This window comes from Pinus tabuliformis, chromosome 7 (genome assembly GCF_031772625.1).
Source record: "Pinus tabuliformis cultivar Carrire ecotype Pingquan chromosome 7, CPIR1, whole genome shotgun sequence".
Classification (NCBI taxonomy): Eukaryota; Viridiplantae; Streptophyta; class Pinopsida; order Pinales; family Pinaceae; genus Pinus; species Pinus tabuliformis.
Window position 1 is genome coordinate 234,419,947 of NC_142293.1, and position 6,532 is coordinate 234,426,478.

The 6,532-nt window shown below is 36.2% G+C and overlaps 1 pseudogene; it reads left to right on the plus strand.

Moving 5' to 3' along the window:
- The first annotated feature begins 1,562 nt into the window (after nucleotides 1–1,562).
- Nucleotides 1,563–3,313, plus strand: LOC149246716 (arginine decarboxylase-like; annotated as a pseudogene).
- The last annotated feature ends 3,219 nt before the right edge of the window (nucleotides 3,314–6,532 follow it).

Here is a 6,532-nt window from a genome sequence, read left to right on the forward strand (position 1 = left end):
CATTTGAAAGCTCGTCCATCCGTACTAGAATAATACAGCCTGAAATCATTAATAAGGATATGCCTTGGGCATATTTTGACGGAGCAGCGCCGCCACAAGGGTGTGGAGGAGGGATTGTTTTTTATATCAATGAGACACATTATTTTTATTTGAGACTGGGTCTGGGACCGGGATCGAATAACTTTGCGGAGCTTATCACTTTGAGACACCTTCTCTATTTTGCCCTCTCTAAACACTGCAGACAAATTCAAATTTTTGGGGACTCTAAGATAGTGATTGATTGGATAAACAATAAAACTATCTGTCATGCATATACTTTGGAACATATCTTGGAAGAAATTGTTTTTCTAAAAACACATTTTGACCAGATCACTGTTTCTCATATCTACAGGGAAAGAAATGCGACTGCTGACCAGCTTTCGAAAGAGGCGGCGCATCGGCCTATAGGTGACTGGCAGATTGATGAACATACAGCAGATGGGGTTCACAGGTTCTATCATCGCCCCTACATGGACGGTCTCTGGATAGGGGGTTCTCCCCCTCACTAGTTCCCTTATCTATTTGGGAGCTACTTTTTGTATAGCAGTATCTATTTTGTTCGGTTATTACTGTATAGACATATAGATGTATATACTATATGGTCTTGGACGCTATATATATTTTGTATAATGGGGACTATATACAGGGAATTTCACCTCATGATATTTCCTAGACACTATTGGATGATATATCCAGTTTACTACATTGTAATGTGGCTCATGCCACCCTACAGCATATGCCGCGGCATTTACAACATGTAATTACTATTAACATCTTCTTAATAGAAATTACGAACTCTATTTTCCACGGAAAAAAAATTATTATTATTATTATTATTATTATTATTATTATATAAATTAAATATTTATACATTAAAAAAAATCACTTGACAATATTCTTAACCATGTAGATTCACACTCACTTTATAGGCTTTGCTACAATACCATGGATAAATATCACGGATTATTAATACTATATGTCCACTAACCATGAGTCATTTCATATGACACTCGTTCATATGAAATTTTTTTAATTAATGAGTTTAATTAAAAATGAAAAAAAGGGCATAAATACTTTGGATATAAATCTTAACATTTGATTTTTGTATAAAACTAAGAATATTTTAAAATATTTTGTGGAGGTTAAATTCACCTAATAATTATTGATAATTAAATTAAAATTATGGAAGCCCTATTCCAAAATAGACACATGCCTTTGTGTTGTTTTGTATTGATTAACGTCAATGTTAAAAACTAGCAAATACTTCAAACTAATAATTATGTCGTGAGGTGTTTCCCTCGAGAAGAACTCCCCTATATGCTTAGTGTGTTTCCCTCTGAGAAGAACTCACCTATGTGCCATTGTGTACTCTCTTGCGCCATTGATTTGATGTGTTAGATGATTAAAAAAAATTCGTCGTTGTATCATCATAAGCAGTTACATTAAATGCTGCGTTGGAAGTTCGTTAGAGTAATGACCCATGTCACTCTGAATCCCGAGAGAGAGTAAAAATGTTGGAAGGGATGCTTCCCTTGGCTTGCTTAGGCATTGTGGAGTCTCCCCATCATAACCCCCTTCGTATCTATGGCTTGCCAGGGGAGGGATCTCTTCCTGTTCTTTTGGTTCTGATTTTTCCCAACCCCTTGTTTTCTAATGGAAACGATGTAGGCATTGTTGCTACACCTGTCTCCTGGTCCATTGCCCATTATTTTGTGTTGTATAGATTCAAGGGGTGGGTAGCTCCATATTTTGTGGTGAATTATAATGGGAACGAGGTTGTTCGACCTCATGGTTATCAACTCAATGTGATGAACAAGGTTATCGACCTCAATGTGATGAAGATCATTAAGAAGGTGGTTGGTTCCAAATATTTGGGAGGGCTGGGAATGTCTGGACTTCTTATTATTAGGTTTCTTGATGTGCTGAAGCACAGGCTGGAATCTCTATAATCAACCTTTGATTCTACGATACATATGCAATCAATATCAATATGTTGTGGAGAACATTGTGGAATTTGGAAAGCCCTATGAATTTGGGCTTGAAGCTAGGTCGAAACTAAAGTTGTTTCTAGCCATGGGTTCCATGTGTAAATCAAGCCCTAAAGATTTTCTTGTCTGTAATGGATACAAATATGAAGAATATATTTCATTGGTGCTTACTACCATACCCTTGAATTTTAATTGCATTATTGTGTTGGAGCAAGAAGAAGAACTGGATTCGGTTCTCAGTGTGAAATGCAAGTTAACCATGAGGGCTGTTATTGGGGTTTGAGCCAACTTAAGGACCAAACATGGTGGCCATTTCGGCGCCAAATCTAGTGAGAAGGGAAAATTTGGGCTCACGAGTTTGGAAATTGTTGGCATCGTTTGGAAATTGCAGAAATTGGGGATGTTGGATTGTCTCGAGCTTCTTCTTTTACATAGTATGTCTTAGATCCCATGCATTTAGTTCTTAATGATGGTGTGAGCGAAGTGATGTATATATACTGTGATTTTGTTAAGTTGGGCACCAATATGAAGATCAGTGACATTGGAGGAGGGCTTGGTATTGATTATGAAGGTACCGAATGTTCAAGGAAGCATATGTTTGTTGCTTATAGTTTGGAAGCATATGCAGCGACTATGGTCAAGGAAGTTCCTATGGCCTATAACCAAGAAAGGGTAAACCATCTCATCACATGCAGTGAATGTGGGAGAGCTCTGGTTTCACACCATTCTCTTCTAGTGTTTGATGTTGTGTCTGTGCATGAAAAAAAGGACTTTGTATCTGCAGTTGTGGCTGGAATGGATCTAAAGCCTCTGGTGGACAATTTTCCTAAGAAATTAATGGGTGAGTATAAAAAAATCATGGATAATACTGCCATGGGGAATTTCCACAACAACCAAATGTACAAAGAGCATATGAAAGCAAGGTTCCTAGATTTGTTCAAAGAAGGGAACTTGAGGCTTGAACCATTAGCCACTGTAGACGAGATGTGGATGTCATATCTTTTCCTGTCACAAAAGGGCCCGCCATGTGTCACATAAATATTTCAATATTCAAGTTAATTCCTAACTTCTGGGAAATTGGGAAGTTGTTTCCATTGATGCCTATCCATAGGCTCAACGAACGAACTACTCTGTGTGCCATTCTGTCGGACTTCGCCTATGATAGTGATGGCAAGGTGGAAAATTTCCTAATTGTTGATGATAGTGGTGGAACCTCAACCAATTTTCCTCATTTGTTGATGCATGAACCCAACATGATGTTTGGTTCTCTCAAGTGTTGCATTTAGGACTCCCTACACTTGGATGATGACTGTGACTTAGACTCTGTTATCTCTAACATTAACACCATTCCTTCGACATTCAAATATCTACCATACCTCTCCTCCTCATCATCCACCTCTTATGTCTTCAGTAATGACGATCAAGAATCCCATGACCATGACCACGACTGTGACCATGATACCTAGTAACCCTACTCTAGGTCCGTTGATAAAAATAAACCATTCATTTTCCCTGAATTTTCAGTTGGATTAGGTATAGTTACATATGTCAATGATTTCTTCATCTATAGAGGGTTTTATAGCAGCAAAAATAACCACCATGTTTTTAACTTGAGATGTAAATTCATTTCTTAGTGTTAATTGTACATGCCATTCTATAGTTTTTGAATGGTGAGTTCCTTTTATTTGGTTGTAACCAAGATTTAGAAAGTCAGTCGACCTGCTCTTGACTATTCTGATAAAAAGGCAATCTTGATTTTAGATCCCTCATTTTCAAATGTGAATTTCTAATTGAAATGGACATTGGATTGGCCAAAAACGAAAAAACAGTAATGGCCCATTGTGGGCGATTTACGTTTTAGGACTAGTCCATGTTTGAAGACATTACATGGTTCGTGGGCATTAGTTGGTTCATTAGAGGAGCGAGAGGAAGCTCACCTGTCATCAATGCAACCTGCTAAATATGAGTCATTGTAGCCAGTCAACTCCATATTGAATGTGGTTAAAGTAGAACATCTCCTCCTTCTCCCTCTTTCGGTATCGTCATTGGGTTATTCATTGGTATATTTATTTTGATATTGTATCAATTTACAACTTAGATGTTTTTTTTCCCTTCTATCTTATTTCTTAAAGAATCAACATGAATTGTCCTATCACCATTTGTGATGAATTTTCTATTTTCTTTTGCATCTATGCTTGTTAATCTGCACCAATAGAATTGTGGACCAACACCAGACAAGTAAATCCTCTTTGGATGTATCTCTTTTTTGACTAGTGCTTTTCTAGTCTCAAGGGGATGTCCCTAGCGTTGTATGATGTTCTTTTCCATTAATATTGTATGAGGGGAGAGGTTTAAGTAGAGAAACATATATGTTGAAGTTTTCCCATCACCACGAAGATCACGTATTTGATGTTTGAAGGAGAGAGGATTCAAATAGTCTGGGGCATGTTAGAGGTAAAAGAATAAGTTCCATTATGACCCATGATCAAAGGGGAAAAGGTCATGAACTGATTGATTAAAGTACTTAAATACTAGTTAGAAAATTGAGAATGATGATTTCCCTATCTACAAGTTAGAAAACATGTTACTGTACTAATCAAATGCCATTATTGTTTTCTGATAAATAAACCCAAATAAGGTCCTTCCTTAATTCAACCAGAGATGCAATATTCAATAATATTAACACCAAGGAAAGAATGGGAAGTGTTCTCCAACCACATCAAAAAAATACTTTGTTTACACCGCACATCATTCCCCTTCAACCAATATCCTTATGCACAAAAAATGCTTTATGTACAACACATCTCCACAAATGCTACAAAAACTATTGCATATCCATAGTTTCAAAATTCCTTCCCTAACTGCATTCCCTAGCATAACTCCCATTCACGAAATAAAACATAGCCAAACCCAATATTGTGGATATGAACATTCTACAACAATGAGGTGCATACAAAAATCCATGAACCCAAGACTAATACATGACTAATAAGAATTAGATTATATAAGTTTGATGACAAAAGTTGTGGCTTGAGTTTCAATAAGCGTAACATTTTGGAGAACTATATGACAACATAGAAAATTATGGTTGAATACCTACATACAATGTTTGTGGGGCACGTTAGAGGTAAAAGAACAAGTTCCATTGTGGCTCATGATCAAAAGGGAAAATATCATGAACTCATTGCTTAAAGTACTTAAATACTTGTTAGAAACTTGAGAATGAGTATTTACCTATCTACAAATTAGAAAAATTGTTACTGTACTAATCAAATGTCATTATTCTTTGATTAGAAATCAACCCAAATAAGGTTATTCCTTGATTCCACCAGAGATGGAATATTCACTAAGATTAACACCAAGGAAACAATGGGAAGTGTTGTCCAACCACATCAAGAAAACACTTGGTTTACACTGCACATCATTCCCCTTCATCCAATACCCATATGCATAGAAAATGCTTTATGTAAAACACATATTTAGGAACCATAATTTTTTAGAATATATTTTTCCCATTTGCGTACTAAATTCTGCTACTTGGGTATTGTTAGGGACTCTAAAGACTTACTTGCTTCTACATGGAATGGGATCTCTTTTCATCAGATTTCAGATATACATTCTATGGCATCTTCTGAGTCTGATAGAATGGCCCCTTACAGTGGTTTAACTACTGGGTTTGTAGGGGATTGCATAACTCCCAGTTAAGCAATGCCTTCAAAGATTGAATCCTTTCTGTAGCCTATCGAGAAGATTGGTATGGATATGTTTCAATGGCCTAGGATATTTATCTCATTGTGTACTTTGATGTAGACACTAAGAATTTTGAAGGCCATGGAGAGCCAAGATATTGATTGAGATTGATTTATTTTCCAACAAAAACGTAATATTTGATTTGTGTTAGAGGGTAATCTAATGGATTTTGGGCGTCATGGACAAAGCTATATGTAAAATAATGCCAGATGAAATTCTTCTTGCTGGTTTATAACCTTGTTGCAAGAACTTAGGTCATAATTAGCTTAGATCACTAAGAACTATGAAATATTGGTACTCTAATAGACCTCATAATTCAACCTCTAGGAAACTACTTTATTGTGTACTTTGATGCAGAAGCTAAGAGGTTTGAAGGCCATGCAGAGCCAAGAGAGTGATTTGGATTGATTTGTTGTCATAATAATTGCACCAATCTACAACCAGCTATTGATTGAAACAAGACCATTTTTAATACAGAAGATGTGGAGCTTGACTTGTCTTTGACATTGGAAATTTTATATTCTGTGACATCTGAAATCTGAAACTTAGTTGTCCAAGGGAAATGTATTTTAGGGGTAGTGTTTGTATACTAACTTACATTTACCTTAGCTATTGACCTTCACTTTTTAAGTGTTGATTTCTTAATAAAATGTTTTGAGGATGCTCCTTTTTGTGTAATTTGTTGGATAAATTCAACAGAAATATAGGTGTGGAGCATGTTCTTCAAGACATAACTACTAAGGTATTGATTATGT